The 23,749-nt window shown below is 40.4% G+C and overlaps 1 protein-coding gene across 6 annotated transcripts in view; it reads right to left on the reverse strand.

The window, feature by feature from the left end:
* The window catches only part of IPCEF1 (interaction protein for cytohesin exchange factors 1), a 112,812-nt gene that overhangs the window by 63,117 nt on the left and 25,946 nt on the right, over positions 1-23,749 (reverse strand). The window contains exon 1 of one of the 6 annotated variants that reach the window (XM_080389792.1): positions 13,060-15,380. The exons of the other annotated variants lie outside the window; for them this stretch is intronic. The gene's annotated coding sequence lies outside the window, so the exon portion shown is untranslated. Of the gene's footprint in view, positions 1-13,059; positions 15,381-23,749 lie in introns of those variants that run through there. 6 annotated transcript variants of the gene reach the window in all.

Here is a 23,749-nt window from a genome sequence, read left to right on the forward strand (position 1 = left end):
GAGGTATCACCCCCTAAGCATCAAGGTGAGGGTCTCTGCTCTTCCTCCTAAGCCTCTCCATTTGCAATGAGATAAGAACAGAAAGAGAGGGAAACCCTCCAGCCTACAGATTAAGGCACCCACATGGAAAATGTGCACCAGGATTGCAATCTGCTGCCATGGATGTTCAATTCACTAAAATTGCAAAGTGGAACAAACCGAAGACAGAAAAAAAACCAAGGCACAGTGAAACCTCTCCCACTTCAAATGGCTTTATAAAGAAGAAAACAAACTGGAATCTCTTACTTTCTGGAGGATAAAGCAGAATGGATCTCCTGGATAAAAGCAAAGGGGATGGATTTACATTATCATGGGTAAACCATAACTACATTTCTTTAGCTTTTCTTAGAGGTGCTTGAAACAGCTCATTTAATTTCAGTCTGAATTGCATACAGTATGTCAAAAGTGGTTTCAGCTAAAAGACTTCAAATTCAAGTTTTTGAGTGTTTGGTTGTTTGGTTTTTTTTTATTTTGATTCAACAACTGAATTGTAAATATCAGTTTGCACAGCTGTAGTAGTCCCACTTCACTCCTGCTTTTTCAAGAAGAGTAATAAACAAGTAGGTACATGAGTAATAGCTGATGCAATAAATGTGGAAACACAGCAAGTGACTTATTAGAAGAACCTAGCAATCATTTCCATCTGACTACATCAACTCTTTTGAAATAAATGGAAATATTTCTGTTAAAGATCAAAGGGTGGAAAAAAGGAAGAAAACCACTGATGTTCCATTGATTCTAACTGTAAAAAACAATCTTAATTAATTAGTAATGTTACTCTTGTGGAAGTCAAAATCGACAGGGCCTCATGCTGTCTCTAACCAGTTACAAACTACGCTGAGTACGCCAATATGCAATGATGCTGACATGAACCTGCCAGACGTGCCTTCCAGGCATCCCTCAGATGACATCCAGAGCGGGCATATGCCTTCCTGCTTCTGAACAAAATATTTGAGATATGCAACATGACTCAAACGATTTGTGTTGCAGAAGCACCCAAAATATGCATAGCTCTCAGTTCCTGTTCAGATGGCAGATTACTCCAAAAAAAACCAAAAAAACAAAAAAAAAGATGGCAGACTACTTAAAACAAACAAACAAAAAACCAACAAAAAAAATCTGCTTTACCAAGTACCAAGTCAGGGTTATAAGACAACCTGGAAAATATGCTCTTTGCCTTCCTTCTGTTTATATTTCTCACACTGGTCACCAGCTTTAACCTCTCTGTTTGCTTTCTGTTTGTTTGGCTGCATGCAACAATCTGCACTTCAATGGGCAATGAATTGACAGGCAATATGAAACTAGTGATAGTGCTACAAAAATTTCCGTTAAAAAAAAATATCTATGATTACTTAACCACATATCTCACTTACCAGGCATTAGGAACAGCATTGCCCTGTATTACAGAAGGGCTTGAAGCACTGTCTTGTGGCAAGGAGACAGCCTTACATAATAAACCTAAATTATCACATTACCTCTAACTGGGGTTCTTGCAACAATGCAGGGGGAAAAGTAATTACTGTGATCGTAAACCCATAGTTGTCCTTCGGGTTACTAGACATCAACTTAATCTGACAGAACCTTACCATTAACTACTAGTTAATCAGATCTAGCCAGTTACTTAACTGCTTAATTAGCTATCTAAATTGACTACCTTACTTTTACAAGGAATTTTTTGATCTGTAGATTTTCCCTCATTTACTGACTTACCAGGAAAGTTGGATATTAAGCTGATGTTTTGCGATGCGGCAACGACAAACCAACATTAAGGCACTTTTTATGAAAGTTCATGGCCCATCCCACACCATTTAAGTTGCACCCCACCCACCTCAGTCCCCATGACTTCGTATTTCAAATTGCAGATGAAACTACTGATTGACCATTAGCATCAGAAACAATAAGTATAATCATAAGTCATAATTGCCAGACTATATGTACAGCTTTGGCCACAATGGATAAATTTAAGCTTGTTAAACAAAAATTACCCCTTGAAAAGCCAAAAGGGTTCTTATCACAGGCTTAGCAGCAAGAAACTGCATTTGTCACTTTATAATAATGTTGGTCATAGCCTTATTTTCAAATGCATTTGAAATTATTTAGTCCCCTCACCTGCAAGCAATTAAAAAATTCAACTTTTGACTCTGTTTAGGAGAGAGCCAGGAAAAACTGGAACAAAGTTTACTGCTCCTGTGTCAGAGACAGAAAAGATCTGGAAACATTGCCCTGCTTGGATGGTGGCCAGGTCCTGTCACTCCAGCCAGGAAGCCCAAGAGCAGCAGGTTACAGGTGTTGACAGCTCTGAGCAAGCAGTTGCAGGAGCCCATGCTCAATGCCTTCAGGAGGAGAGGGGCTGGAAAGAAGAGACTCAACAGAGGAGAGATGCTCCAGCTGCCTCCGTGGCCCCACAGACAAAAACAAGAAATCAAAATGGCATGCTTAGTGAAGTGTGTCTGCCCCAAATGTGAGTTTGCATGCAAACTCCCGTTTATAGTGTTGAGCTGATTCCTACTGCTCTTATATTTGAAGGCCAAGGAAGAGTTTGCAGAAACATTAAGTGCAATGCTGTAATCATTACTGCCTCCTAACTGGCTTTTTTGCTGTGACAGGCAACAAAAGCAGGCAAAGTTAAGCTGGCTGCAGAAATGGATGAAGTATTAGTACAGTTAAGGTGTAAGGAAACACTCTAGGTCTAAAGATTTTCCCTGGTGTTCTACTCTCTTCCAAAGACATGCAAGTTCTTGCTAGCCCAGAAGATGAAACACAGAGGAGAGGCAGGAAAAAAAGCCCAAAGCCTGTAGCCCCTCCTGAGACAACAATCTAAGGGGTTTCTCTTGAAACAAGTTCCTTGCAAAAAGGTACCGATGAGGGGAGAGGGAACATTATTCCCTCCTGTTTTTTCAGACCAGCCATTCAGCAAACAGTCTTGAGGGAACACTGCAAGGTCCAGCATCTAAAGAGAGAATGAAGGGGATGTTTGCCCCCAGCACAAAGGCACAGAAATGCTGCACTAATCGTAAACATGGCTTATTGTAGTGACAGGAACCTGAGACATCCTCACTGGAAGGCAGTTCTGACAAACATTTGGTGTCAAGACATTGCAGAAGGTTTTATGCATTCAGTGGAAGGTAAAAATCTTAAAAAGTTATCACAGGAATAAGCTGCTACAAAACATGTTGTGAACTTGGAGGATGAGGTTCAGAGGAAAAAAAAATAAAGAGAAAAGTTACGGTCATCAAAATGAACCAGATCTCCTAGAAAAGCCACTAAAAAAATTCTGGCAGATCAAGCTGCCATGGGGAGACTGCCTGGCGCATCCCGGTTTCCAGCTCTGTGCTGCACCATTTCAAGAACAAAATGACTTCAAGGCCCTTTGCCCAGCACAACACAGTGTCATTTTCCTTTTGGAGAATTTATACCATTTCCCCTCCAGTGGCCATCAGGATGAAAACCCATCACAGAGGCTGGAGTCCCCTCGGCAGAGAATGGCCTCCCTGCAGCCCCCTTGGTGCTGCCGGAATGCACAGTGGGGCTCAGCCCCCACCTACACATTGCCAGAGGCATCTCGTGGGCAGTGATAATTTGATTTAAGTCAGCAAAACCACAACTAGAAAAGAAGTTTACCAGTCCTTCCTGTGTTTACAGCTGCTCTCCAGAGCACTGTGGATGGAGTTTTCTCCTATGTCCAAAAAGAACAGTTACCTGAGCAATATTTCCCAAGCTGCCACCCTGACAAGCAATGTAACAAGGAAATTCAGTTCCATTACAACTGCCACAACTGCAATGTAGTACATCAGGATAACAGGAGCACACTTTTAGCTCCTGCATTTGAGTACAAAAGGCCACAAAAAATTGCTACTGTTTGCACTCTCTGAATTTTAGAATGTGAATCCTCTCCTCCTTTTTTCCACTCAGGCAATGGTCATTTTATTGACAGCATCATACAAAGGGTCAGTGTTCACACTTTCAAAGAAATGTCAAGAGAACAGGTTTTAAAAAGTAAAGCAAAATAGTTATGCTGATGATTATGAGAACGAAATAAGGAAGAAATAGCTGGAGGGGGCTTGTTGTTTCTTCCATCAAAGACTTCAACTCCATATTCACAAAGTTCACAAGAAACAGAAGTCTTGAGAGTCCTGTTTGATTCTTCATTAAAAGATTGGGAGCACTGAAGAGTTTATCTTCCTTCCACCCTTCACAGTACACAAAGTACATAAACTGTACTCAGATGTCACCTCTGCAACAGAGCAACCTAGCGGGGCAAGGGATGGCAATGGAAGACTGCCCTGGCAGGTGGCACCAGGAGGTGGAACTGCTCCTGCACTACAGTGTAGTCTGGTCAACCATAGAGATTTGCACGTGGTCTTCTTTTCCCCATGGGTGAAAGGCATTTCCCCAGGAACAAGAGAATAGAGAAAACTGGACTGTTCACATCAGAGCTTCTCCAGATAAATTTAACCAGCACCCATTGCTCAATTCAACATCTAGGTCCACGTGCTAGTATATAACATGGAGTTTCTCCAGGGTTCAGGACAGGCAACAGGCCAGCAAGCTGGGAGCGCAGTGCTGTTCTCAGTATATCTGAGTCAGACCAGATATGGACTGCTGAGAGGCAAAAAAATCACCTCTATGATAAAAGCTCAAAGATACGAGGAGGAGGTGCCTCCTCATGGAACACTTTGTCCTGGGAATCCAGTTTAATCATCAGTGGCTTCCCTGCTTCCAGGCTATTTCAGCACTAGATCTGGTTTTCTTTTAATCACATTAATTCTCATTATCTGTTCAAATTGCTACCAGCCATCTTCACTTTGACGTATGTTTGCAATGAGCAAGAGAAGAAAGCCTGTTTCACCACACAAAAAAGAGCATAGCAAGAGCATAGCAAGAAATATCTGCTAAAAGATTGCCTCCCACCAGTGTGAAAAGGGGGTCTTGTCCAAGATGGGTAGCATAACAAGCTGGTTGGCCCTGAGAGCTGAAATAAAACTCAGAAAAAAACTATTACTGGTTACAAAAGATTGCTGCAATACTTTTCTACAGCCATCACTGCCTCTAGGCATTGGGGATTTACTATGATTCTTGCTTCTTAAACACTACATCCTTTGCCAAAACATCTGCACACAGAAATAAATCATTAAAGTTGGCTATTTACTACTCCTACAAATGCAGATCTGACTACATCAGACACTTGCTTCTTGATTTTACATAAATGAACATTTTACCTTACTCCTTTTCTGTGGGTTTACCCTCACTGTAGTAAAATCTGAAAGGAAAGCAGTAATCGTTTTTCTAATGGGGAAGGTAATATGGTGAAACTAGTTACATAAAACTAAAAACTGAACTTGTCCTTTCACAGAAACAATTTCCAAGTTTTCTTAAAAGATCTGGCTTTTTTTGATGTCATAAGTGGTATATGACAAAACATTTTCCCCTTAAATTCCACCATATTCTGACTCTCCCAATACTTCATACAAAATTAAGTCTGTCTGTCTCCTTTCTTTTCTAAGGAGAGACTCTCTCTCCTCTGTTTTTCTTCTGAACCAGCCCCCAGCTGTTTGTCCTTTTATATTTCTATGATATATTCCAATATAAAGTACCTTCATTTGTTAACTTGATTCTTACACAAATATCTTTCAAGTTTTACATAAGAAAAGCAAATAGAAAAAATAACTTTCAGACTTCCCAGTGATAAAAAACAGTAATAAAGACAAAATTAAATTATTAGTATCAACTATTTAAATGGCAATGTATAGCTCACTAATTGCAGCCTCAATAGTTACTCTTACTTTTATGATTCTCTTTAAATAATGTTACTTCAGTTTTCCCTCTCATGCCATCTGCTATTTTGGCAACAAAAAATACTGGCAATAAACCCCCCAACGTAGGACAAATAATGAGAAGTAAATGCTTGGAGAAAAGCAACCCCATGCTTGGTATTTCCCATTGCAGCAGAGCTATAATTCATACCAGTTCAAGGGTTTGAAGCTAATATATGGAATTGAAGCACTCATAATTTAAATTGTCTCACTTTAAATCAACTCACTTGATGACACAACTTTCAACACACACTTTTTCTGACACGGGAAGGAATGGTGTATTTGTCTTCCTAGCTGATCTCCCAGGCTTTACTCAAGGAAGTGCCACAATGCATCCTGTTTCTGTTGTCAGTTAGATAGCTTCTCATGTCTTCTGACCAGATATTATAAACTAGCACATCTGTTTGGCAAGCATTGTCAAGAAAAAGGTTGTAATACACCTGTCTTGTTAAAGCCATGGAAAAGATCGAGAAGATTGGAAGATCGTGGAAAAGACTGGATATAACTCCTCTAGGCATATCGCTGGCAGAACACAACTAAATTACTACCTCATGATGTGTGATGGTGCTTTTCAGATGACCAGAAACAGCTCAGTGAGCACACAGAGCTCTGAGGGGAATATCTGAATGCAAAAGTCCTGCTCTACCAGTAAGAACTTAATCTTTCTAGGCAAGAGCTGTTACTGTCCATTCCACCCTCATTTTTTCAGTAATGAAGAAATATCTTGAAGAAAGTCTAAATGTGAACAAGATAAGCATCACACTTAAATTACTTTAACATGCCAATATAACATCCCATTAACTAATGTGAGTTAACACAATAATCATGACCACAAATTTCTCATCTTCAAGCTATTAGTTCTTTGTATTTCTCTTCCACAGAGAATCTCAGGAAAAAAAAAAAAAAAAACCACAAAAAACAAAAAACACCGTTTCATTTAAAAGAAAAAAGAATTTCTCTCCCTAGAGATTTTAAGACAGAAATATAACAAGATTTAATAAAAATATACAGTTTTAAAGGAAAAGTCTTGCTTTCTTACCATGGGGAAAAAAAAAAGGGGGGGGGGGGGGGGGAGGGAATTGTTTTTGTCTAAAAACACCAATTAGATAAAGTCTAAAAGCTGAATGACTGTTAAGGCAAATACATTTTTTCATTTGTGTTTTTCACAATATTAATTCCATCTTTCCATTAATCATCCCTTTTGCTGAAACCCGTAGCCCAACACAGGATGACAAAAACATTAAGTGGAATCAAGCCACAATATCATGTTTAAAGTTCATTATGTCCTTATTTAAAAATATTTATTTTTCAAATATTCTATTACAGTCCTTAAATTTCAATTTCACAACTTACATACAATTGAGCAATAATATAAAATGCACCTAAATTCAGAAGAAGGTTAGCACAAAAACCACGTTTCTTGTGAAGCAGACAGACTTTTGACTATCAATCTGTGATTTGCTGAGATCAATGAGGAAGAAAAAATATCCAAGCTACCCCAAACAAGAAAATCAAACTACTCCAGAGGACTCACTTTCAAAATGTTTGTGTTGGTTTTGTTTTGTTTTGAAATGTCTGTCACTCCATAGTTTAAACCCCAATTCTTAGCAAAAGAAAGTGAGCTGACCACAAATATTAGGATAAAAGAATGCTGAAATGTTGAATTCAAGGTGGCCAAGGCTGAAACTCCACAGGGCTTTGTAAGTCAGGTCAGAAGGTTGAACAGCTGTTCAAATGAACGTCACTCAAGTTTTCAGCACATTTCATAATGTGTTGCATGTGCAACCAATATGCTCCTACTGTGTCATTTCAGTAAAAGTGAAAGAAGAGGAAGCAGCAGTGCAGAAAAGATAGTAACTTTAACTGCGCACCCAATGTCCTTGCACATCTGCAAGCAGCAATATAGGGTACAAATATAATATCGTGATAATATTATAAAGCAATATAATGGCCCAAAAGCTGTCTCTAAAGCTGTCCAAAGGTTTCCATCAGGAGGCAAACAGGCTAGAACACAAACACCACCTGAAAGTATATCTCATCAGAAATCATTAACATCGCAGGGTTTTCCCCAGTTCCTCCAGCTCAGCAATTAACCAATACAAGAGCAAGATGTTTCTTCTGTGGTTGCAGGAACCCAAGACTGGGGACAAGTTGCTGTGATTCACCCTGTTTCTAGGACTGTATCTCCGCAACGCATCTTTACTGGAAATGTCAGGCGCAGACAATGCATGCTGAAGACAAAAAATATGCTAGGGGATCTTGCTTACCCCTGCAATGGCATGTACTATGCAGCACTTTAGAGTACAGCTTCAATCTTCATCTCAGCAGGAGGAAAAGTGCTTTAAGTGTACTGGTAGTGCACTTGGGTGCAACCCACAAGATTCCAGATAGGTATGATTTTTGCCTTGTGTCTCTAAGAACCTCTACTCCAGTGCATTAAATTGCTAGTTAATAAATTTAAAAAATAGCAATAATTATTACTAATATTTGTGTTTCCCCATTTCTCACTGCCTCCGCTTCCCTCCCAATTCCCTATTTTGCTCTTAACTGATGTTCAACAAAAAATGTGGGAAGTGCTGCTTCCTACTTACTACAAACATCTTCAAACTGTTGCTTTCTGAGAAAATTTGACTATTTAACATCATCTCCATTCTCCTTGCACTTCATTAGATCCACACAAATCATTTAAAGACTATACTAGGGAGCTGCAGAAATTTCAGATGCATGAGCAAGTTACTGTGTCGGCTGAGACATATTAACTATAACAGATCTAAGCTGAACTGAATCACCTAGAAGTTGTATTTTCTCTAGATTAAAAGAAAATAAGCACAATAAATATGATTTATCTGGTACTGTACTTTGATGGTACTTGTACCCATAAGCTGTTCCTGGAAGAACCTTAAAGACCAGGATGCACCAAAGAGTAAAAGCATGATGAGTTCTCCTGAGACCTTGGAAGAAGGAACAAGAATAACAAAGCAACTAAACAATGTAACAAAGCAGGGCACTATATAAAATGATTTACAGCATTACAACCCAAAGAAGTTGAAGAAATTTTGCTGAAGTATTGGCAGCGTAGATTGCAGTAACTTTATTTCCATTATAATGGACCATGTGGCAGGTACTGTAGGAACATGGAAGAAAAGAGAAGGTAACTCTGCTCCTGGCAGCTTCCAGTTTAAGACAGAATACAACTGGACGATATAGACAGGAATCAGACGGAGTCCAAAATAACAGAGACAACAGACATCAGGTTCATATGTTGGGTCTCAGCATGCTTCAGGACAGACATTGTCAAGGTTTGTGTTAGTGCCATAGCAAGTGGCTTTGCAAATGATGTGATATAATGCTTTCAAATGTTTGTAAAACTAAGAGAGGGATCCCCGGGAAGGAGGGAGGGATCCCAGGGAGTTCAAAATGAGAGTTAAGGCTCAGCGTGTGTTTGGTGCTGTCCAGAAGCTTAAATAAATAGGCTAGGAGATTCCACGAAGAAGCAGAGCAAGAAAACTATCCTTGCAGTGAGTTTCTGAATTGATATGAGGTGGTGAAATTACTTTTGTCAAGGCCAGAGAATAGGAGATTTCAGTAAATGCGACATGAAAGAAATGACAGCTTGGATGACAGTTTATTTCTCTGTATGAAGAGTGAAAACATTTGAAAGTCTGTGCAAAATTTAAACACAGCTTGGAAATGAGGACATAGAGAATTGAAGAAGGCACTTAGACCATAATGTCATTATCAGTAATGAGCAAGTATGATTTAGGAAAGGCAGAAGTTAATCATGCTGGATCCAGCTAGAGACTAAGCCATGAAATACCAGAGAGAGAGACTAAATTCTACACTTGGTCAAAAAAAAAAAAAAAAAAAGACAATGCTGTATTAGAGTAGATCTACCCTTTATAGAAGGAGATGTCATGCTAATGATTGTGAATAAAATTACTTGGGAATAACATGAGAGAAAAAAAATGGATCAGAGGATAGGATCTTTTATTAGACCATAGACAGCATTTTGGGGTATACCAGGACCTTCTAAAAGGCAATTTTTAGGTGTGTCTCAGAAAACAGGTGAACCATTGGCAGACAGATTCATGGATGGTAAGGTTTTAAGAAGAAATGTTCAGATAAAATCAAAGATAAGTGCCAGGATAAAATGATGGTAGAGAAGCGAGGTTTTGGTTAATTGGTTGTATTTAATAGAAAAAATAAAAACGTACTGGCTGAGAAAAGGGAGATAGAGGGCTGCTGGGGAAAAGCAAAGTAAAGGAGTCAAAGGAAGATGAGCTCTACCCAGATGAGGAAGCCATATCTGCAGGAGAAGCAGCAGCTAAAGAAGTAGTAGTGAGGCAAAGCCATGTCATTGTGTTAGTTTCCCCCTTCCCCCCTTGGAAACAATATGCAAGACCTGTTTGGAAAGGAAAAAGGCAAGACCATGGGGACAACTGAAAGTGTATGCACAGAGAAAGCATGACTCAGCTAAGCCAGAAGCAGGGGATAGAGCTAAAGGAGGACAGACACACTCTTCATGGCAGAAGAATTCAGCCTATTCACCAGACTTATGCCAGGGATGCTCCCATAGCAAAAGCAAAAGAATCAGACACTGGAGGGCAGCCAGCCTGTAACTTGATGGTAGGAAAGAGAAGTGAACAATTAGAGGGTAGAGGAGGCTGCAGAAGGAAAATATTTTTAGAAATGTATGCCACTAAGCCATAAACAGTGCACACACATAGGCACTTTGATGAGTTAATCCTTTAACTGCATGTTTTGCTTTTCAGAAAAATCCTTAAGAGACAGAAATGGGCCTCTGCTTCAGCTGAGAGGGAAATTGAGATGCAGAAAGGGGTAATAGGTATAGTTTCACATACAATATTACCTCAATGCCCATCTCCCTGTTAACAATTGTGTAACCACACTCAGCATGATTTCATTAGCAGTAAGTGATGCATCAGGCAGGACATTTCCTCCAGGCCCATAAACAGTACTAGCTACATTGGCCCATAAATAGTACTAGGTGTGTTAGTGAGTGGTTAAGTGATCCCTCGAAGTCAGTTCCACACACAAAATAGTGAAACTATTCAACATGTCACTCAGTGACACAGCTCTCTCTCTCCCTGGGTTACTGCTCCTGCCTCAGGATCTGACACCAACTGAGAATCTGCTAGGACCACCACATGGCAAGATGATCAATGGCAGGCTGCACACCTGTCCCATTTAATCAAGCAAGTGCACAGTACTGTTGTCTGTACAGTGTCCTACTGCTGCGTCTTTATCCAAACCAGTCCTCATCCTATTCACAACCACAACCACTATTAGTTTAGCTAGAACATCTGGGAATATGGAAGGGATGGATGTGTGGGGCAATGGGAAACATCTGGAATTAACAAAGACAAAACAGAGAGCATCTTAACTGTGGAAGCTTTTCAGCCCATGTTGGCTCAATGCCTTCCCTGGCCACCTTGCAGGGACTGCGCAGATGCTGGTGCAGAGCACGCCATGCTGAGCATGCAGCACCCGGTGGCTGCACCCACTTACGGAAAAACACTCAAAAAGGTGAGATGCAAATGCTGCTTCCTGGCTACTGGACATGCCTGCAAGAGATCAAGTTTCCCAGTATGGACGGGGACAAGCAGCTTGCACAGAAAGGTTCATGTGTACATTAGCAGCCTGGTATTAATGGCTTTTGCTGTTTATAGAGTGAAGCAGAGCTTTCTGTCACCCTTTTTCTTCCTAACTCTAGTACAGATGCTGTTGTGAAGCATGCTTTTGCACAGTATACATTTTAATGTGCCCTTTCGTCTTTCCCACCTACAAAACCAGCATGACTCTCCAACGGAAAGCAGGTGTTGGAATGCAGTGTGCCAGGACCCACTCTCTACTTTGAGGAGCAGACCGCTCTCAGGGGCAGTGGTGAGGCAGCACGCTGGGCAAAGTCAAAGCAAGGCAGCACTTGAAAGCTAAGAGCTCCAGCACCCCTGACCCGAGGCACGCAGCCTTTGCCATGCCACGGGACTTCCACCTGATCAAAGCGTGTGCAGCTGTGTCACCGGAGTCAACACCAAGAGCTGGTGGCAGTCTCTCCTTCCCAGGGAGGCACTTTTCACCTCTAAAAAGTAAAAATTTCACCACAGGGGAGGGTACAGAAATGCCATTTCCTGAGAAGCTACCACACAATTTCTCTCTCCTTTATGAATTACCACAAACCATTAAATGTTGGCATAACTGGCAGACAGAAAAATCCTGCTGAACTGAAACACAGCTCCTAAGCAGGGATAACAAACCTTCCAGGAAATCCAGCTAGGCCCAGTAAAGGGAGATATTACCCTAAACCCCGAAAAGGACTTGTTGGAAGCAAGTAGGCAAGTGAACAATTAAACAATTTGTTACTATCAGCTTCCACCAGAGGCGCATTTTGTTGAGAAAAACTCAAGTCCAGAGATGCAGTAAGGGGTCTGGGTTTTCTGTTTCAGTGCAAAGGACAGGAGGTTTCAATTCTGGCTGTCCTTTTGTTGACAGTATGGGTAGGCCCATTCACCTAGTACTTTTGCTGTGTCTTTACTCACACAATTTCATGTCTATGAAAAAAAGCATTAAAATTAATGTATTCTAGAATTCTTTTCATATTAAAACCAGAAATCAATCTGCTCAGTGCTGTCACCACAGCACATTATAGTCTACCCCCATATTGCAATTTAAATAGTCTTTACATGACACTAGATTTGCACATTTTTCTCTAGGAACCTAAAATCAATAAAGGAAGTGCTTCCATTTCCATATTACACACTTGCCTTCATAAATATCCGCTTTGCATGAAACAGTCATGACTAGACTGCCACCCTGTCCTTTGATGGATCTTAAAACATAACTGAATTAAACGGGTCCAAACCAGGAATCATTCACGTACATGCTGTCACTTGTCTTCACTTCAGAAACAAACTCCATTATTTCTAAAGATTTCAGCATTTTTAAGTAAACCATTTGCGTTTTTTAACCAAAACAGGAGAAATAAAAAGAGAAGAGTAAGATCTTTTACACAACCCTTAAACAAGGCAATTACTTGTCAGTATGAACTTCCTTTATTGTACCAAATAAGTGTTGTTTTTCATCAGCTAAAACTATATTGTTTTTTTAAAAAGAGAAAAAAATAGATGTAATTAGACAGAAACAACTAAGATTTGTCCTTTAAGAGGAAAGAAATAAACCACAGCCTTACCAGCAAGGAATTCTGATGAACAGCCACCCTTGTCAACTCCCACACCTCACAAAGCAGAAAGGAAACTCTTACAGAAATCTGTTGCAATGCCAAAATTGCCCAAGAGGAAACTGCTGTCTCTTTTACAAGTCATGACTACGCAAACCACTAGCTAGGCATCAAAGTGAGTGCTAAAAGCCATGCCTGCCAGAACTATTAATACTAGAACCAAGATAGATGGAAATTGGGTAGGGAATGGGACTAAAACATCAGAAATATTCCCAGATAACTAATTTTTAAAATTTTTTGTAATGGAAACTGGTTTAAAAATTGTGCTATCAAATGCTTCTGAGAAGAGACTCAGAGTACATTACAGGAGACAGGAAAAAGAATATTACAGGTGTCTCATAACAGATCACAGTACCCAAGCTGCAGCGCAGTCTCTGTTGCTAACCTGTTCCGCAGAGCACCCATCAGCCTCAGTCTCCCAGGGCCCGACAGCATCCAGACCCTGCACCCCGAGATACAGGAGAGCTCAGAGCAGCCTGAGCCCAGCCACACCAAGGCCAGGGAGCCCTCAGGACAAAAAGAAGGGTAGGGCACGGAGCTCTACTGGTTTGTTTTTTCTGGGTCACCTGCAAGGTGTGTCCCAGGAAACACCATCCAGGCAGGGACAGGGCTGACAGCAAGGTCAACAGAAGAGCACACTGGTCTAATAGTTTAAAAGCAATTATCTTTATTTCCCATTTTTATTTTTAACTAGCTGATGCAATGGCAAGCCAAAATTAATAGCCCTACTAAAAATATGAGACATGCTTCTGAAAGTTACATTGTTATTAGGCTTGGAGAATAAATAAAATAAAAATCAGGACCTTGTAGTTTTGGGTACTCTTCTGGTTTGTGTATTCAACAATTTCAGCCACAGGTATGTGGACTTCAAGAATGAATAAAGACCTAACTACAGCAAAAACATCTAAATAGTTTTCATTGCTTTCTACACAACTCTACTTAATTCACATATCACAGTCTAGAAAAGACAGAGCATATGTTCTGATAAACCTCATCCATCTTCAAAATGTAGGCATTGCTAGAAATAAAGCCGATCATTGCATGTTTTGCTGTGAATTTTCCTTTTTGACTCACTGGAATATTACAGACCAGTTTCTTCAAAGCAGGACAGAGGGATGCGGCTGCATAGGGATTCTCCTGTGCTTCCTCAGATCTCTCTCTACTGCAGCTGGGAAATTCCAGGGTGCAAAGGCAAGTAAAACAAACATCCAGAGATCTGAATGCTTTACTATTCATGATGCTGAAATTACAGTGCCATCTGTAGGACACCCAGAAGAAATTTAATTTGGACCTTGATGCCACAAATGCCAGCTGTTATAATTACAGGGCTTTCTAATAGTCTTGACAGAAGCGTAAGAACACAAAAAAACAGATGACTCATGTCAGTCTACAGGGATTACCTTGAAAGCCTTGTTCACACAGAGCAACATACATTGTTTTAAGCACCTCAGTTCACCCAGAAGAGTATATTTTGCTACAAAGATTAATCTTTTGTGGGAGCGGACATGCCAGTACAATACATTCAAAGTCCATCCACCTTAGAGCTTGTGACACTCTAGGCAGAAGAGAAAGGCCGCATCTTCAACCAGTTCCAACCAAGACTGGAACATGCTCAAACAATGAAACTGAGGAAAATTTCCATTATGGCTGCACACTTTTTTTCTTTTTTAACTTTCCCACTTTTTAGCTATTTACTACATAACTCAATGCATCACACTTCCATGACTGGTATTTACATTGCATGTGGTGCTTTGCATCAGTGTTGTGAAGCACTCAGTATATCCTTCAGGATATACTAATACATTTATTTTATGTTGCCTTTCTTCCCCCCCTTTTACCAACTTTTTTTTCCACTTTTCTAACCCATAGCTAAGATGATGTCTGTGAAGACTTCTCTCCAATGTAACATTTGAAGATACACAGTAAGGCAAAGCTAAGTATATGCACCTTTGTTGTTAAATTTCTATTAATAACGTTTGAAGTGCAAAATACTTAACTGATTAATAGCTCTGCTTCTGCAAACAAACTTAAAAGAGGAGGTGTATGACATGTTCAAAGGAAGCTTCTGCTTAACGTTCAGCCGTGGTCAAAGAAGGAACAAAATGTTCAGACAAATGAGGAAGGGAATGATGAATAATATAATGGATTTAAGAATGCTTTTGTTTAAATCAACAGCAGTTTTGTGTGGAGTATTATGTAAAATAACCATCACCAACAAACAATAGAAAGAATTCTGTAAGCCTAAATAGCAGTGAGTGAAAAGAATGAGCTAGAATTGCCAGGGAGGGGCGGGGGGAAAGTTCTTGTAGGAAGATGGATTTTAATACAAACAATGCTTTGTAGTATGGCATAACTGATAAGTGATGCAACATAAATATTTAAAATTGTGATTTATATAGGGAAAAGAGAACTCTTTCTCAGTTATATAAAACAAAAAGGGAAGGAACAAACAATTAAAGGTAATAAAATGGACAAAAGGAAGCGGCTTTGAGCGCGGTATTCGGAACTCACTGCGGCAGTGAACAGAGCGTGCAGAATTGAAAATGTTACCCTGTGAAGCAGGCAAATAGCAACGCACTGTATGCACAGAGCAATAAATGAGGTGATTTCCTGGAGTGTTGGGTTGAAACACACATGGCAGATTTTACAGCATAAGAAAATTATTCTCTGAGTTTTACTAGCTTCTTATGGCCACAGTAGTGGCAAAGAGTAAGAGCTTCACTAACTTTTGAAGCAGATGCTGAGCAACACAGGAATAAAAATTTTAGTAGGGTGAGTGATGCAGAGTTAAAAAAATATGCATAAATTTGTGCAAATACAGGCTGTAGAAATCACTAAGCTTCCATCCATGGACGTGGGGGATGCAGAAAAGAGATTTCTAAAGGGACTTCCAAGTCCCTGACAGCTTGCCACCATGCCTACAAGGACACAAGAAAAGTTGCAGGGGGTGAGGGGCACCACAAAAATTTAGGAATTCCCAATTCCCATTTATCTGGCAAGCTCCCTGTGAGGGAGCAAAGGACAGTGGAAGCAGAATAACCAAAATCACATGTACCAGAAACATAAGGGCAGCTCACAGAGATAAAAGAAGTAAGGCTTGGTGAAAAGCAGGCAGGTTAAACTACTTTTCCCTTGTGTTCCTACAGCAGATTTCAAATCCACTGGACCTGGATATTATACAGGGGAAAACACATCTATGTGGTTAAAAATTCAAGACATAGCATCTGTATTTTCTCCTTGAGTCGAGCAGCATTTGTCACAGGAATCAGAAAAAGAGTAACCCAGTTCACATATTCATTGCACTTTTGCAATGGAATCCTATTAGACACTGTGTCTTTGTTCCAAAACGCTCTATGAGTGTTTGTTTCTCACCAGATAGGAAAGTAAGGTTTCATCTGAGCCTTCCTTTGTCTATTCAGCCAACTAAGTAACTGGTGAATGTACCAAAAGGTATGGGAAAGCCACTGAAAGCAGATTACATATCACTTACCAGCAAACACTATTGGTTGCATGACTTCTGCCACCAGCTGTGGAGACTACAAGTGGGATGAGATGAGACTCTATCAACCACTGTGATTCATATTTGCTGTACTCATCTGTTACATGCAAACCAGTTGCTGCTGGCACTCAACGTTTATGACTGAAATCTACCAACTCCCACTACCATGAAGGTCTCCTTCTAAGCAGTGAAGATGTTCCAGCTTCCTTGGTGAGGTTTCCTTTATATTTTAACTTCTTTTACCCAATGAAGTGAAATTGAAACTGAGAGCACTCACCAGCCCTTGAGTACTCCAGTGCTGAGAGACCGATGGGATTTTATACGCATCACTTCAGTTTTGTATTTCTCTCTTCCCTCAGATCAAGTCAACCTTGTGGGACCATTATTTGCAAAATCAAAAGGGAGGAAATCAGCTGTATATTTACCTCTATCACTTGGCTAAATCCCAGTGTGAGACTTTGAGAACGAAATGCTAATGGACAGCATGGGACTAGCAGCCTTTGAGCAGGGAACGAGCACTCAGACTCCAGCCTTGCCTACTTCCGTAGCGTTACCTCCACACTTTTAAAGGAGGTGCATATTACCTACATTGGAGGAATGTTTTGAAAATTTACTAATTAATGCCTCTAAAGTATTTGGAGTTCCCCAAACTAACTGTTACACAGGAGAGCAGTATATGAACGATCTTTATAATGACAGTGTTATCAGAAAAGAAAAACAGAACGTCTTTAAAGTGACCAGAAAATTGCTTAATCATATTGAAAACAAACAGCTGCCTGAGTTAAACATTAGACAGTGGTTTTATTGCAGCACTATACTAATCAAAGAATTTAACATATGTACAGAATCCTAAATCCCACTCTTTGCTTCAAAATAATTTCTTGCACAACCTTATACCACTGCTTTCCTTTCATCTCTGATAAAAGGCCTTCAGCAGTTCCAGTCATACTAACACTACTGCTGGTTGCTGTGGCTGCATGAGCAAAATGCAGTGACCTGCCAGAGAGCCCGTGACAGCTTCCCATTGTAAATATTCACATGGACAATTTCATCACTAACCCTGTGACAGGAACTGGGTGTTGCAGATACACTGGGAGTGTGGTGGGCTTGTAAGGAGGGGAACAGCATCATGGGCTATATTGATGGGAGCATAAGCAGGAGATCGAGGGACATAATTATCCCCCTTTGCTTGACCTGAACCACATCTAAATACTGTATCCAGTTTGAGATCCCCACCCCATCCCCCAGCATAGGAAAGATAGTGACACACTGGGACAAGCTCAGCAGGGGACACCAAGATGGTTGGAGCTGGACACGTGTCCTGTGAGGAGAAGCTGAGGGACTGGGACATTTCCAGCTTAGAGAAGGGACAGCTTCAGGAGCAATCAAGCAGCCCTCCGCCATCTACAAGCGGGTCAGCAGGATGATGGAGATAGGCTCTTCCCAGTGGTGCATGGCAGAAGGATGAGACACAACAGGTAGAAGCTGAAACAGCAGAGCTTCAGACTGGGTATAAAGAAAACCTCTTTCCCCATGAGAACAGCAGGACTCATCACCCAGAGAGATTGTGCAGTCTCCATCCTTGGAGGTTTTCAAGACTCAAGAGAATAAATCCCTGAGTGAGCTGGTCTGAGCTCACAGCTGAGCCTGCTGTGGGCAGGTGGCTGGACTGACACCTCCTGAGCTCCCCTCCAGCCTGGGTATTGCAATGAGCCTGCATTCCCCATTAGATCCAAACCTACCTCTGACTAGCAGGTCATCCACGAACCAGTAGTGAAGATATTAAAAAGCCTTCCCAGAAGCAGAAAGATGTATATATTTTCAAAAAGCAGGATACACATGAGTACAAATACAAGTTTAAGAGAACCTGTGTACTTGTGCACATTTGTAAAAATATGTGCTAAAATCCAACTGTAAACTACCACTGTTAGGGATATGGTAATGAATTAAGACTATTCACCTTCAAAAACACACTCCTTTAGAAGTTTTCTTTTCTCACTAAGCCAGCACGTCCTTCTCCATTCCTACGTTTCAGTGGTTCTGCCAAGTCATCAAACTTAAGAGTTTTTTCATGATTTTTCATGGACAGAAAAAAGAATACTACCTTGATCCAACTACTGCATTTAAAAAAAAAAAAAAAAATGAGAAAAGAGGGGAGTTGCTGGATGCAATGCTTTTCTTGAGAAGAAAAGATTAGTTAAATGAGAAAAATAAACCAACACCATACACATTTTTTGTATTCTCTCTCAGTTGTTTCTATTCTAAACAGAGTAATTTTGCAAAACCAAATATTAAAAAGAAAAAAAAACCTAGCATATTTCCTGAAGTGTTATAAAGTCTTCTAAAAAATATCATTATTTTCATGTATCTCAAATTTATTTTTTGAAGTAACTGAGTTGTGCTCTAAGCTTCCTCAGGCTAGCCCACCTAATCAGTTGTAAAGAACACAAAAAAGGGACGTCCCATTCCAGCTGTAAAATAAATAGATTAAAAGCCAATGCAGCCACTGACTTGTGTCATCAAATTCAAAAATTCATCAATAAACTTTAATAACTTTGTATATAAGTCACTGAGAGTGCATTGAATTCAATCACAATTTAGGGTCACATGAGCTGCATTTAAATTCAAATACAGGTGATGATATAGCCACCTGAAATGCAGAGCCTTCAAAAATCTTTAACTTGCAAAAGGCCAGTTTTTGAAACATTGGTAAGAAAAGGCTGACATACCGTGGTCTTTTTGTTTGCACACCTGTTTATCAAATAATGGCTTTTCAAATGATATATACACATCATCTGTATTGATTTGGATTAATTGAATTTCCCCAAATCAAATTCCCTCCCAGTTTATTTCCTTTGCTGTGCATCGTTGGGCTGAGGGAAGCTGACTGCTGAGCTCTCACACCTCCCAGGAGCAAAGGAGGTCACGCTGACCTGTTCACCAGGGAAAGCACTGACCTCAGCTGTATGTGTGTTGTTTCTCATCAGTATTTTCTGCTGAGATTGCAAAGCATCCACAATTGCTATTTCCTTGTTCCCTCTCTTCCTCCCCCACAGCATTCATCCTTGGCACAGCAATAAACCTACCAGGACGAAGAAGTTGAAGGATGCTTTCCTGTCACTTTTTCTGCCCAGCTATGATTTCTATCCTTCCCCCACCTCCCCAGCTTATTTGCATTTTTCATCATCAACAGTCAGTCATAATAAGGTGAGAGAAAGGATTAAAAGCATCTTAGTAAACATTTGAGTCATCGTGGTCTAGTGGTGAAAATCTCTCTATTTTAAATAGGCTTAGTACCTAAGCACTAGACTTCAAGAAATGTAATTGGGATTCACTGATCCTTTTTTATCAAGTAATTTTTCTTCGAGGTTCAAATGTGCCTCAACAGGGCACTTCACCTCTGTGAAGACTTAAATCCGGATATCTCTGCAAGACTTAAGGAAGACAGCTCAGTGTTAAGCCCATTGTATGGATGAGGATTGTGAAAATGTAAAGACTAGATTTTACCCTGATCAAACAAAACCAAACAAAACCCTAAGAACTTGTGTGACACCTCTACCAACACTGACGTTGCTAATGGCAGCAGTTCTGTGCAAAGATAGCAAAACTTCCCATGCAGGCACACTAAGGATATTCCACTGGTTTCTGCTTTGTTGTAAGGGAGCAATTGCTTAACCAGCTCTCAAAAAAGCCTTCTTGATTAAAAAGACAATGTTATCTACGGTTTTGTCAAATACAGTTTTCAAGCTTGTCACCACAAGCAGGAATTTATTTTCCTTTTATACCAGAACTGACTAGTCTTTGGGCAAATTCCCTTGAAAGCAGCAAAGTTCAAGCTGATGGAAACAAAGCAAAGAGCCCTTCAGCTGCTCTCCAACATTGTGGCCAGCATGACTCCGTGACATTGCCACATGTCATCCTCCAACGCTTCAAGCAGGGCTCAGAGCTCCTCCACCCCTCTGCTACTCCTATTGTTCCACCACTATAAACAGCTGCTGAGACCCAAACAGCTCATCACGCAGTGCTTTGGATGTACAGCACTTCAACAAACATTTCAAGCTCATATATTATATTTTTAGTTCCAACAGTTCCTGTTATATAGAAATTCCTTGTCTATTCCAAAAAGAAACAAAGGGGAACAAAGGTGAATGGTTAGTGAAAAAGGGGAAGTGGGAAGGCAAGAAAGAAGATGTGATTAGATGAGCCAGTGTTACAGATTTCTGCTTTGCCACACACCTTTTCCCCAAGAGCCCACACCAGTTCTTTGCTGAAGAGTCCCAAGCATCTTTGAAACTTAGAAGAGCACCATATCCTTCGGGGAGCTCCCTGGGCAGTTTCTGCTTCCCAGGACACCCACCCACCTGATCTTCCAATTTCAACTCTCTAAGGAGCTGTATGTGTTTTCCCCAGTGTCATCACTTTAAAAGTAGTTCCATTCCTGTGGTACAGGCTGCTACAACAGCTGTAACCACAGCTGTAGCATCCCTGGTGTCACCCACCATCAGAAACTACCAAGGTACCCTATGGACATTCTTGCTTGTCTCAGTCCTTGGCAAAGCACCTCTCCCCACCTGTCCCATGCCCCACCAGCCACCTCCCTGCTACCACTGAGCTTTGGCCCAGATGCCCAAGGGCAACATCACTCCCAAGGCTGACACAGAGACAGTATAACCAAGGTACTTCCCACAGCTGGCTACTACAGCAAGACTCTGCAAGTGAGGTTACAAATGGTGCACAAGGCTGAGAGGCCCTGCACAAGTCTTCACAGCATCAGCGGGATCTCCAGAATTAAAGCACACTTCCTTGGCCATTGAAAGGGAATGCAATGTTGTTGGAGAAGAATATATGTGTGCAGATTTCATCTACAGCGCTTTCTAGAGAGCTTGCCCCAAGGCTGATATATTAAAAAAAAATATGGATAATTTTGGTGTCCCCCAAGGGAATTCAGAGATGAAGCACTTGTATCTTCAATAACAAGCTGAATAAAATTGATTTCACGGATTATTATTTTTCTGGATTACTTAACAGATTTTGGGAGGAAAAGAAAATGGAATTTTTATTCAATGCTGTGAACTGTATCAGAGTAAAGGTAATCCCAAACCCTACCTCTGACAGTGGCCAACAGCAGATGCCAAAGTAGAGAGCATAGGAACAGAGACAATGTCAAGTGAGGCTCCCATAGGGGCTTCAACCATCCCACAGTCTGGGTACATCTTGAAACAAGATTTCCACAGCTTTGTTTTATGCAGTAACTCTGAACAGCCTGTCCTTCCATAAACTTTTCTTCTTGTTTTTTGAATTCATTTACACATTCAGCAAGACAGAATCCACACTCGCTCCTACAATTCAATTGTGTGGTGTGTGAAAAAGTAGTTTCTTTTGTGCTTAAATTTACTGTCAGGTTTGTTGGTTTTGGGGTGTGGTGGGGGTTTTTTATTGTTTTTTTTTATTAAAAGGCGCATATTAGTTTTCCTGTGAAAAAGTGGGTATTCAGCGCTGCCCTCTAACCACCCCGGGCCAGTCAGAACTGACAAACCTTTATCACATTAACTTGCAATCCTCTTTTTCAAGCTGGGGAGCCCCAATGTACTGAAGTTCTAGTTCCCCTTTTCCATATCTTGTTTCTGACCTTGACCTTCACTTGCCATCTTTTAATTAGCCATTAAGCTTCAAAAGACCTGTAGCTGCCTGTCACAAGCCTTTGGCAATAGCCCTGCCAAGTCCACTGCATCAATGGGCACAAAGTGCAGTAGGCCAACAACAATGAATTTGTAAAGCAAAATAGGTGGAGCACGTCTAGTTTAATTTTATTCCAAGGATACTAATTTTAAATAACACGAGCTCAGTCTACCACGTGTGCCACAGCAAGGTAAGTGGGGATAATCAGGAGATTTGCTTCAAAGTGCACTCCTGGTCTGAATTAACATGCTTATGGCACCACATCATCTATCAACTAGATTAACCTTCAGCTCAGGTTGGTTCACAAATCCAAGTAGTAGTTCAGTTTGAACTACTTAGATGTCTTAGAAATCTTAGAAAGATGACTTAGATTGCTTACTTAGAAATCCTTCGATTTCTTCAACACAAAAAAACTTTCCACTAGAAACATTTAGTACAAGGGCTCATTTAACGCTGTTTCTTATGGTCTTGTCATCTTTTCCCACTTCTTTTACAACTCAAACAGGATCAAAATATTTCTCTGGTTTCTGTTTCTGATGTCGTGGAAGGATTTTTGGCATGTACCCCTCCCCAGTTCATTTTGTACTACTTTAGCAATCAAACTAAAAAAACTAACAACTTTACCAGAACTTATGGTCCTTGCCATTTTACTTTATTGGATATGACTTCCATTTAAAAAAAAAAAACAACATTTTATTTGTAATAGACCCTTGTAATTTTCTGCTTACACATACTATCTTTTTCATTTTATTATTGGTACTTTTTAAGTCTACCTTGACAGGAGACAAATATTTACTCTTAGTTTCTAATAATGGTACATTGAAACAAAACAAACATAAGAAGTCTTGATGCATTTCATCCTTTTAGCTGCTCCTCTTTTTTTTCTCTCAACACATTTTCTCATATCATTTAGATCCACTTTTTAAAGTTACTTTATGTGGTTTCTTGAGTAGCAGATTGATGCTGAATTTGAAGTCACTGTGCTTCCTACACTTCTTTAATCTAACGAAGATGAGACATTCAATGCTTTCTTTGGTATTCCCTCTAAACACTGACATTTGGAATTAAAATTTTATCCAGGATGTTTTCTTTCTTCTTAATAAGTGCTTCCTACTAAACAATCTTTATAATTGAGAGCTTTTGTCCATCCTCCAAAAGAAAATCCATGTATTAAGCTCTGATGTTCGCTTTCTTAGAAATCAGGGTGCTGCTGCTGCTGCACGCTGGGGCTGGTAACACCTGGCAGGAGAGGATGGGGCCAGGCTCTCCTGGGAAGCAGCACCATGCCCCAGCCATATGCAGAACAGCTGCTTACCTCTTCCACTGCGCAAAGCTACTTGTTTAGTAAATACTACATATACGTGCACACATTAAGCATACATTTGTACAGCAGTGTATTTACAAAAGCCTTTCTTCTCCCCCTTAGGCCGTCTGCCAGAAACACTCAACTGCAGCAGTTCAAGA

Source organism: Falco punctatus, assembly GCF_963210335.1.
Source record: "Falco punctatus genome assembly, chromosome: 5".
In the NCBI taxonomy this organism is placed as follows: domain Eukaryota; kingdom Metazoa; phylum Chordata; class Aves; order Falconiformes; family Falconidae; genus Falco; species Falco punctatus.